This window comes from Felis catus, chromosome C2, assembly GCF_018350175.1.
Source record: "Felis catus isolate Fca126 chromosome C2, F.catus_Fca126_mat1.0, whole genome shotgun sequence".
NCBI lineage: Eukaryota > Metazoa > Chordata > Mammalia > Carnivora > Felidae > Felis > Felis catus.
Window position 1 is genome coordinate 109,910,157 of NC_058376.1, and position 12,200 is coordinate 109,922,356.

At 35.2% G+C, this 12,200-nt stretch overlaps 1 protein-coding gene and 1 long non-coding RNA gene across 4 annotated transcripts in view; one reads left to right on the forward strand and one right to left on the reverse strand.

Moving 5' to 3' along the window:
• LOC111562286 overlaps window positions 1-12,200 on the reverse strand; it is a 437,724-nt gene that overhangs the window by 370,422 nt on the left and 55,102 nt on the right. Inside the window, exon 5 of one of the 3 annotated variants that reach the window (XR_006585376.1) lies at window positions 2,086-2,242. The exons of the other annotated variants lie outside the window; for them this stretch is intronic. This is a non-coding gene — a long non-coding RNA (uncharacterized LOC111562286). The remainder of the gene's footprint in view (window positions 1-2,085; window positions 2,243-12,200) is intronic. 3 annotated transcript variants of the gene reach the window in all.
• The window catches only part of GPR149 (G protein-coupled receptor 149), a 68,016-nt gene that overhangs the window by 10,674 nt on the left and 45,142 nt on the right, over window positions 1-12,200 (forward strand). The gene's annotated exons all lie outside the window — the stretch shown is intronic.

Here is a 12,200-nt window from a genome sequence, read left to right on the forward strand (position 1 = left end):
CTAAGAAGTCCACTGTTAAAATATTCAGATAAAAATTAGAAATGTCAGAGCTCTGGGGCACCTGGGTGGCTCAGTCAGTTAAGCATCTGACTTCAACTCAGGTCATGATCTCATGGTTTGTGAGTTCAGGCCCCACGTCAGGCTCTGTGCTGACAGCTCAGAGCCTGGAGCCTGCTTTGGATTCTGTGTCTCCCTCTCTCTCTGCCCTTCCCCTGCTCATGCTCTGTCTCTCTCTCTCTCAAAAATAAATAAACATTAAAAAATTTTTAAAAAAAAAAGAAATGTTGGAGCTCTTCAGTTACAAAGTTTTAATATGGTGTGACTGTTCTTCAAATGAAATAATGATTTTCAGAACCTAAGAGTTTTGCCATCTATGAATAAATAAAATTGGACTTATAAAATAATTCGGTGGCTTGTGGGTGTTAACTCTAATTTTCTCTTTTAATACAAAGTTCATCAATAAATTCCATTTTCTTTTAATGTGTTGTCTTAAAGCTCTAGAAACTCATATGTTTATTATAATCAATCAGAAACAAAGATATGTTGTAACTATATCACTTAATCCCTCTTGTAATCCTAGCATCATAGCATCTGAAAGGTGAAAGGTCCTCCATTAAGCCAGTAGAATATAGAAAAACAGATTCTGAAACAATTCTTCTCAAATGAGAGACCAAGCAGGGAGAAGTGATTACATTTGAATGAGCTACACAAATCATTTAGCAGAAGGATGTATACACAAACAAGAACTAACTTTAAAGTCATCTGAGCATTAAAAAAGTTTCATTCTCATTTTAAGTGAAATGTTTTAACTATCTAAAAATAGTTTTAAAATCCAAGTTGTGTCTGCTGACAGAGTGAAGTGGCAACAATGGTTTCTATAACTTTTTAATATTATTGTTTCTTTAAATAATTTTCATAAAAAACTGTGGAAACCAGAAATCAAACTAGATTATTTGGGGTTCTTTAAATTAGAGCTTCTCATTCTTTTAATGTAAATTCAAGTTAGTTAACATACAGTGTAGTCTTGGATTCAGCAGAACTCAATCATTCATCTCTTACATATGACACCCAGTGCTCATCCTGAAAAGTGCCCTCCTTAATGCCTGTCACCCACTGAACCCATCCTCCTACCACCTGCCCTCCAGCAACCTGCAGTTTGTTCTCTGTATTTATGAGTTTCTTACTGTTTCTCTCTCTCTGTTTTTATCTTACTTCTCTTTCCCTTCCCTTATGTTCATCTGTTGTGTTAAACTCCACATATGAGTTTCTCATATTTTAATGTGCAAATAAGTCAAATGGATGTCTTGTTAAAATGTAGATTGTGGTGGTGCCTGGGTGGCTCATTTGGTTGAGTGTCCGACTTCTGCCCAGGTCATGATCTCACAGTTCATGGGTTTGAGCCTTGTGTTGGGCTCTGTGCTGACAGCTCAGAGCCTGGAGCCTGCTTCAGATTCTGTGTCTCCCTCTCTCTCTGCCCCTCCCCTGCTTGCTCTCTCTCTGTCTCTGTCTCTGTCTCTCTCTCTTAAAAATAAATAAACATAAACAATTTTTAATGTAGATTGTGACTAGTAAATCTGAGGTGGGCTCCAAGATTCTGCATTTCTGACAAACCCCTAGCTGACTGGAGTACAAAATAAAAGCCCATCCCAGACCTATACAATCAGAATCTCCCAGCTCATTCAAATGCACATTAAAATTTAAGAAGTACCACATTAGCATCTAATCACTGGGAGATAAATACTAGTTTAAAAAACAGGGCAAAATTAATCCTTTCTGCTTAATATATGCCTCATAAAGTAAAATAAGACTAGAAGAAAATACTCCAATACAGTAGTGTCCCATTATCTGTGGGGGATATGTTCCAAGACTCCCCGTGGATGCCTGAAATGTAAATAGCACTGAACCCTACATATACTATTTTTTTTCTATATAAACATACCTGTGATGCAGCTTAATTTATAAGTTAGGCACAGTAAGAGATTAATAATAATAACAAAAAATAGAACAATTACATTAACATACTGTAATAAAAGTTATGGGAATGTGGTCACTCAATTTCAAAATATCTTATTGTACTGTACTCACCCTTCTTCATGTGATGATATGAGATGATAAAATGCTACATGATGAAATGAAGTGAAGTGAGTGACAGGCATTGTGATGTAGCATTAGGCTACCATCAACCTTCCGATGATATATCAGCAAAATCATCTGCTTCTAGACCACAGTGGACTATGGGTAACTGAAACCACAGAAAGTGAGGCCTGGATAAGTGAGGGGGCTACTTGTATGCATATCTCTTACCTCTCCCCAAAAAGAGTGTATCTTCTCTTTTCATTTTAAAAATAAACTATTAAAAAATTAAATCAGGCATAAAATAGTGTTTCCCATGACATTGTTAACTTAATATTGGCAAATGCTTAAACCTATTCTCTGAGTAATTTGTGACATTTTTCACTGAAGTGACTGTAGGAGAAAAAATCATTTGTCACTTATTTGTAGCCTCAAGACAGTCATCTTACAGCAAATAACTGTCTGGAGTATAGATATTTTATATTTAGCTACATCCATTTGTTACAGTGTTTAGTTCATCACTCACTGTTCAGATACCTAAAAAAAACTGTTACACTGCTTTTTAAATATATATTTTTTAATGTTTATTTATTTTGAGAGATAAAGTGTGAGTGGGATAGGGGCAGAGAGACAGGGAGATAAGAGAATCCAAAGCAGGCTCCGTGTGGTCAGTGCAAAGTCCAACATGGGGCTCACACCCACAAACGGGGGGATCATGACCTGAGCTGATGTGGGACACTCAACTGACTGAGCCACCCAGGCACCTCTACTGCTTTATTTTTTCAAAAGTGTTTGTAACTTTTATTGTTTTATCATTGTAAAGTAATATAATTATTGTAGAAAATTTAGAAATTACTGATAAGCAAAGAAAAAATACCCAATTCCAACCACCCAAAGTTAACCACTGTTTACATTTTATCACATAAAACTTCAGGCTCTTTCCCATGCATATATTTTTACTTTTGAAAAAAACAGGATCACATTGCATGTGCTCTTTTGGAATCTGATTTTCTCTGCATAAGAGTAGAATTAATTTCTTCCTGCTTTAAATTGTTCGAGCACTTTTTTGAGATTATCTGGGACAGTTTAGAATGGCTATTTGGAGTGTGGCTGAAAACTCATCCATGAATGCAAATTTGTTCTCAAGCATTCAAAGTACTGAAAGTTGAAGCTAAGGGAATTTCATCGTAAAGTAATTCAAATATGTCATAAAATTTTTGTAATCCTCACAGCGTGTATCATTTGCTAAAATGTTTCTAATTTTCTAATAGATGTTTCTAATAATGATGAGCTGTTTAACTGTTCACTTTCTACAAACTCAGGGGGATTATCATCGGATCCAAACTTGTGTGGACTCCTATAACTCACCTTTTAAGCTAATTTTGTTAACATTCTTAAAAACACCTTGTGATTTAAGGAGACCTTAAAAGGCTATGTACTGGAACTGCTGAGTATGGCTTGAGTCTCTTCTACAACCTCCTATTGAGTGGTTATCCCTCACTTGAACTCAAACAGCTGGAAATTCATTACATTTTTTAAACTTTTTATTGTGAACTAATTTTAGACTTACAAAACAGTTTCAAAAATTGTACAGAGAGTTCTATATCCTTCATCCAGCTTCCACTAATGTTAATATGTTACATGACAGTAACGTAATTATCAGAAAACTCACAATTAATTTATAGACCTTATTTCAATTTTGCCAGTCATCCTGCTTATGTTGTCTTTTTGGTCCAGAATCTAATCCCAGATCCCATACCATATCTGTTGCTATGACTACTCAGTCTCTTCCAATCTACAGCTTCCAATACAGTTATTCAGTCTTTCCTTGTCTTATACAACTTTGACATGTGTGAACTACTGGACAGTTTGTTTTGTTTCTGGAATGTCCTTCAATTGTGTTATGTTTTCCATTGATTAAGTTGAAGTTATGCATTTTTGGCAAGAATACTACAGAAGTGATGTTTGCTCTTCCCAGTGCATCAGATCAAGAAGTACATGGTGTTGTGATGGCAATTTCATATAGGTGATGCAGTCCAGATTTCTCCATGTAAAATTACTATTTTCCCTTGGTAATCTATATGTAATTTATTTGTAATTTATAATATCTTATGAGGAGATATTTTGAGACCATGCAAATATTGTTTCATGTCATACTATTGCTCACTAATTTCAGCATTAATTGATGAATCTTGCCTGCAACAATTATATGAAGGTAATTTTCTATTTCTATCATTCCTTCTATATTTATTATTGGAATTGTCCTGAAAGAAAAAGCTATCTCTTCTCCTTCATTTGCTTATTTATTTATATCAGTATGGGCTCAAAGATTCTGTTTTAATCTGTAGGTTATAAGCCATACTACTATTCTTTACTTTGCTACTCCAGTTGTCCTATATTTGGCCATTGGAAGCTCTTTCAGGTTGGTGCCTTATAGCCATCCAGCATGCTATCCTCGTCTTTTTAACACTTCCTTATTTTCTAGCAACACAAGAAATTCCAGCCTCATCTTCTGTTATCCCTGATGCATCCTTAGAATCAAGCATTTTTCCAAGGAGTTCTGGTTCCTTTTATTGGACAATGGTATTTAGAAACCAACATCTGGGTGCCACATATGCTCATTGCTGCTGGGGTGTCTTGCTTCTAGACCCTATCAATGGACAGACCTAGGAAATGGATATATGTATACTCATGTACACATCAATATTTCTGTAACAGTTTCTCTGTATAAATCATTTAAAACCATGCACTTATACTGATACCTCCAAGTCCAATCAAATACCATAGATTCATTAATGCCTTTCCCTTTTCTTGTTACTTCTTTTTCTATCAGTGAGAAAACTGACTTTCATTCTCCAGAAACATATTTACCTATTTGCTCAATTGCACATCTATACTCTTGTGGGGAAAGAAAAGTATTGACTAGAATATAATGGTTGTATACACTTTTCATCTTTAATCTTACAGTTTATAGTCAAAATACAACCTTCCCCATTGACTTAGGTTATTTTCATTTTCATTCCTTTCATTTTGTATTATGAGTTCCTCCCACTTTATTTTTGATTTTGATTATTCATGTTTGAGTATGTGAAACATTACTATGATTCCAAGAATCAGAACTACATAAAATCAGAACTACATAAAAAAAAACTACATAAAAACTACATAAAAACTAAAAAAATAAAATCCTCCCTCATTCCTTCTTCCCTATTCCCATTTTCCCATTCTTTCCACCCTGTACCTACCTATCCCCTGTAAGTAATCAATCTCATAGTTTCTGGTTTAACTACCCTGTATTTCTTTTTGCACAAATAAGCAGATACATGCATACCTTCTTATATCTCCTTCTTCCTTACATATAACTCTTTTGTACTTTACTTTTTTCACTTAACAATATATCATAGAAGTTACTCCATACCAGTTTATAGAGATTTCACTTTTTATATCTGCATAATTATCCATAGTGTGGCTATACCACAGTTAATTCAATCACTCTCTTACATGGGCCTTATGATGTTTCTAATATTTTGCAATTAAAAAATATAGCAGTAAACAACATTATGCACATGTATTTTCATATTTTTGGAGGCGTATCTTCAGAATAAATTCCTAGAATTAGGATTTGGGGGTCAAAAATATAGTTTTGTTAGGAATTGCCAAATTCTCTTCCAGAAGGGTCATACCAGTCTGCATTCCCATCAGAGGCCTCTTTTCCTCACAATCTCGGTAATAATATATTATTATGCTTTTTAAATTTTTGCCAGTCTGGTATTATATGTAAGTGATGAATCACTAAGTTCTACTCTTGAAATTAATTTTACGCTATATGTTAACTAACTAGAATTTAAATAAAAACTGGAAACATTAAAAAAATTTTAAATTAAAAATAAATAAATAAATTTTTGCCAGTCTGATAGGATACAATCTCAGAGTTGTTTTAAATTATATTTATGTAATTATAAATGAGTTTGAATACTTTTCACACATTTAAGAGCCATTTTGTCTTTTTATATTTTGTAAATTGTTCTTATCCTTTCCTTATGTTTCTAACAGGTTTTTGTCCCTTTATCCTTTGATTTTTAAGAGTTCTTTTTTTTAATGTTTATTTTTGAGAGACACAGAGAGAGAGACAGCATGTGAACAGGGGAGGGACAGAGAGGGAGTGAGATACAGAATCCGAAGCAAGCTCCAGGCTCTGAGCTGTCAGAAAAGAGCCCGATGCCAGGCTCAAACTCACGAACCGTGGGATCATGGCCTAAGCCAAAGTCAGACACTTGACTGAGCCACCCAGGTGCCCCTAATTGCCTCTGGATTTTTTTGAGTCAGATAAACAATTTAAAATGGAATTCACCTTTGTTTTCTTCTAGTACTTGTACGGTTTCAACTTTTACATTTAGATCTCAGATCCATTTGGAATTTATTTTTTTATTTGGTGTCAAGATATTAATATAATTTTGTTTTTTGTCTTTTTTTTAGATGTTTATTTATTTTGAAAGAGAGAGGGAGCATGAGTACACGAGCTGGGGAGGGGCAGAGAGAGAGAGAGAGAGAGAGATTGAGAATCCCAAGTAGGCCCTACCCTGTCAGTGCAGAGCCTGAGGTAGGGCTTGATCCCAGGAACCCTGAGATCATGACCTGAGCTGAAATCAAGAGTTGATGCTTAACCAACTGAGCCACCCAGGGACCCCAATTTTGTCTTTTTTTCTAAATAGTTACCCATCATTTATTTTTCAAAAATATTTATTTATTTTTGAGAGAGAGAATGTAACTGAGTGGGGGAGGGGCAGAGAGAAAGGGGGACAGAGGATCTGAAGCTGGCTCTGTGCTGACAGCAGAGAGCCCCATGGGAGGCTCAACCGTCTAAGCCATCCAGGTGCCCCTTCCCATAATTTATTAAAAAGCATAATTCGGGGTGCCTGGGTGGCTCAATCAGTTGAGCATCCAATTTCAGCTCAGGTCATGATCTCATAGTTCATGGGTTCAAGCCCAATGGGCTCTGTGCTGACAGCTCAGATTGCTTGGCTTGCTTTGGATTCCGTGTCTCCTCCTCTGCCTCTCCCTTGCTCATGTGCTCGCTCTCGCTCTCTCTCTCTCTCTCTCTCAAAAATAAATATTTTTTAAAATTAAAGAAAAAAAAAGACTTGCCTTAAAAAAAAGCATAATTTATTTAAAAGTCCACCATTACCCACAGTGTTTTGAAATATCATCTTTATCTTATACTATATTTTCATACCTACTTGGGTCTATTTCTGGGTTTTCTATTCTATTCCACTATCTATTCATACACCAGTATCTCACTGTCTTAATTAGAGAGACTATTATAGCAAGTTTTTTTTTTAATATATGAAATTTATTGTCAAATTAGTTTCCATACAACACCCAGTGCTCATCCCAAAAGATGCCCTCTTCAATGCCCATCACCTCCCCTCCCCTTCCTCCCACCCCACATATTATAGCAAGTTTTAATGTCTGGGAGGGCTGATTTCCCCCCACCCCCACCTGGCCGGTATTTTTTTTTTCAGTATTTTTCTTGCTATTCTTGAATGTTTGCTTTTTCATATAAAATTTACTTTCAACTTGTCTAACTCCATAAAAAAGTTTCATCAGGATTGTGTTAAATTTATAAATTAGTTCAGAGAGAACTGACATCTTTATAATATTTAGCTGTCTTATCTGAGAACAGGGGATGTCTTTCCATTTTTTCTAATCTACTCTTGTTATCTTTCTCCTGAAAGATTTTAAAGCTTTCTTCCTACAAGTGTTATATCTTTTTGCTAAGTTTATTCCAAAGTACTCAATCTTATTTTCATTGTAAATGAGGTTCTTCTACTATTATGTCCTCTAACTAGTTATTATTTGTATATATTAAGGATATTGATTTCTGCCTGTTAATATTATCTCTGCTACACTACTGAATTATTTTATTGTTTCAAGAAAATCATTATCATTATTTAAGGTTTTCTAGGCATGCTGTCATATCATCATCAAATAGAGATAGTTTTACTTTTTTATCAATTCTTATACTTCACTTTTAAATGTTTTTAAATTTTTTGTTTATTTTTGAGACACACAGAAAAACAAAGTACAAGCAGGGGAGGGGCAGAGAGAGGGAGACACAGAATCTGAAGCAGGCTCCAAGCTCGAAGCTGTCAGCACAGAGCCCAACCCCAGAGCCCAACACGGGCCCCACAAACCTCGAGATCATGATCTGAGCCAAAGTCAAACACTTAACCAACTAAGCCACCCAGGCTCCCCTCTTACACCTCTCTTTAATTTCTCTTGTCTGGTTGTATTAGCCAATAATTCTCGAACAATTTTGCATAGTGGAGGAGACAGGGCATCTTTGCCTAATTACTGATCTTAGTGAAAGCTTTCTGATGCTTTCTTATTAAAGAAGCTACTGGCAGGTAATTTATAAAGCAGGTTATTTAATCTTTGATGATGATGATTATGATGATAATGGGACAATGGTGATGATAACTAATACTTATTGAGCACGTGCTATGTGTCACACACAGTTTTAAGCACTTTACATATAATTGCTTATTTAGTATTCACAAAGACTATTTGGTAGGCATTATTATCCAATTTAACAGATGGGAAAACTGAAGCACAGAAAAGTTTATCAGAGCCTGAGAGTAAACTCAGGCCATCTGACTCCAGAGATAGTCCACATATGCAACTATCCTAACTGCTTTAGAGTGATAATTTTGATAGTTAGAAAATCATTTCTCATACCAAATCCTATCCATTCCCCTCACACAGGAAGATTAATATCACCTGGAGATACTTTAAAAATACCCCAATCCCACCCACAGAAATTCTGATTTAATTGGTCTACAGCAAGATTTGGGTATCAATGCTTTAAAAACTGTGTGTAGAGGGGTGCCTGGGTGGCGCAGTCGGTTGAGCGTCTGACTTCAGCCAGGTCACGATCTCACGGTCCATGAGTTCGAGCCCCGTGTCGGGCTCTGGGCTGATGGCTCAGAGCCTGGAGCCTGTTTCTGATTCTTTGTCTCCCTCTCTTTCTGCCCCTCCCCCGTTCATGCTCTGTCTCTCTCTGTCCCCAAAAAAATAAATGAACGTTGAAAAAAAAAAAACTGTGTGTAGATATTTGCAAAATATATCCTCAACAAAAAACTTGCATTTAGAATATATAATTTATAAAGAACACCAATAAGTGAGTGAGAAGTAACAGACAACCCAATCATATATGACCAAAGATTTAAACTCATACTTCACATAAGAGGAAATGAAAATAGCCATACAGATATATAAAGGTATGCCACATCATTAATAATCTGGAAATCTCAATTAAAATAGCAATGAGACACCACTGTACACCCACAAAAATAGCCAAAAGTAAATAGTCTGACAATGCCAAGGTTGATGAGAAACAGTCTGGCAGCGTCTACAAAAGGTAGATGCCTCATATCCCAGCAATTCCACTCAGGCATACACTCTAGAATTGCGCTGTCCAATACAGTAGCCTCTAGTCATATGTATCTATTTAAATCTAAATTATTTAATTTTTTAGGTCAATTCCTCAGTTGCACTATTCACAGTTCCAGAGCTTAATATCCAAATATGGCTAGTGGCTACTGTATCGGACAACACAAATATAGACCATTTCCATCACCGCAGTTCTATTGGACAGTGCTACACTAGAACATATTTATGTTTCCGGAAGCTCTGTTTGCAATAGCCTCAACATTTAGGAATAGACCAAAAGTCCATCAATGTTATAATGGGTAAATAAGTTGTTGAATATTTCTACAAAGAATACCATGTGCAGAAGTGTATATTACATTAAGCCAAAGAAACTTGCCTGATCGCTTCCAAGTCTGGGAGGGGCTCTAGCAATGTGTTAATATGGACATATGTTTTTATAAAATTAGTAAAAATCATATTTGTGTATTCCTTTCCTTAAAGAAGAAGACAAGTAATATAAGCTTCAAGGCTCTTGATATCTAGTCCAAGCCCTAATCAAAAAAACAACGAAATTAAAAAAAAAAAAAAAAACTAAAGCTACATAAAATGTGAATGACTTTTGCAAGTATATCAAAGAAACGTAACAAAATACGCTCTATGACTGTATTTAATAAAGCTTAAAATCAGACACAACTGAATTAAATGATTCAGGGACAATACAAAATGGTAAAACTGTAAAGAAGAACCAGAAGGTAATTATCACAGAAGTCTAAGTAGTGTTTGTCTTTAGAAAGAAATTATGCAAGAAAGTACACATGTGGTCCCCTGGAGTGCTGGAAATGTTCTATTTCTCATCTTAGGGAGTGATTATAGTTTCTTAACTGCATAGTTATTCTTAATGGTGTCTTGAATGTGTGTTATGTTTCACAATTTTAAAGAAGTTAAAAATAAGTAGTTTGCCCAGATGATTTCTGATGAGCATCCATTGCCCAAGGCCTTTCACCACATCTTGCTTCTGCCTCTTGAATCCCTCCTGAATCATTCTCTTACCTCTTTCCCTTGCTGTTAAGCTAATGGAATATGCTTATCCAATTTTTCATGTTTCTGTCTTTTCTCATTATGCTAACTAAATATTGTTACTTACTTCAACCGTTCTTATCATAAATTCATTTAGAATAGCCTACAGTCCTTTAAATATGCAAAACCCAGAATCAAACAGAATATTCAAGTTGTCTCTCCTCCTTTACACTATGACCTAAGCAGTTGACCGTTAAACAATACAAGGATTAGGGAAGCCAAACTAACCCAGAATTGAAAATCCATGTATAACTTTTGAATCCCCAAAAACTTAACTAACAGCCTACTATGGACCAGAAGCCTTACCAATAACATAAACAGTCCATTAACACAAATTTTGTATATGTATTATATATTATACTCTTAAAATACAGTAAGCTAGAGAAAATAAAATACTATTAAGAAAATCATTAGGAAGAGAAAATACATTTACAGTGCTGTGCTATATTTATTTTTAAAAATTTGCATATAAGTAAGACCTGTGTGATTCAAACCCATATTGTTCAAGGGTCAACTGTACTTCTCTTAATGCATCTTAAGATCAAATTCACTCATTTAGCAGTCATATTGTGCTGCTGTTGTGTTTAATATCAGCTAACACTTTTATGCCCTTTTTGCTCATGCTGCCACTTAGCCATTTGGTACATTTGCAGTCTATTGCTTGGACCCAGTTATATCGTCTCTCTGTTCAATTTCATCTTGTCCTACTTAGCCCACTCTTCCATTACTTTTGGTAGCCTTTTCTAGTGCTATCAAAAAATGCTTTCAGATGATTCTAAGACCTGAATCTACACTATCATTCCACAATTTGAATCACCCACGGATTTAACAGGTCACCCTTCATACTTTTATTCAAACTGTTGATTAAAAATGCAGAGCAAGACAGGGCAAAAGAGAGAGGTCTGCTGCACACTGTGTAAACAAGTCCCCTTGTTCATTTTGGTTTATTTAGAAACACCTTCAGTGTTCAGTCTTTGGAGTCTGACAGATCTTTTCCTGGATGTGTTCCCTCCCATTTTACATGGCTAAATCCTGCTTGTCCTTCAGGTCTCTATTTAAATATTTTATACTCTGGGAAGCCTTTCCTACGTTTCCAGTTACACACTCATATTATACCCTCTACTTATTAAATACTCATTTATTTAACTTTCCTGTGTTAGGAATTAACTTTGTGATGACAGGGTGGGTATTCATTTTCTTAATTATTTCATCTATCATCAGCACCAAGCATAATGCCTGAAAGCTACTGTGTATTCAATAAATAGTTGCTGAATGAATGAATGAATGAATGAAATGAAATAATAGTATCAAATATGGTGTTTATTATGCACCAAATATAGTGTTTATTATTATGGTGTTTATTTATTATTATGGAATATTATACACTGAAATAAGTATTTGATATATATTATCTAATCTTCACAATATCAGTTTTATAATTTCCCTATATTATAGAACAGGATACAGGGGTACAGAGGTAGAGGCAATACTGAATTCTGGTCTGCCTGTTTCCAAAGCCCATGCTCCATCTGCCACATTCCATAAGAGACCAGTCACTACTAGAGTGAAAATACATTATAATCCATGATTAAAATAAAGGGCATTACATATCATTTTGT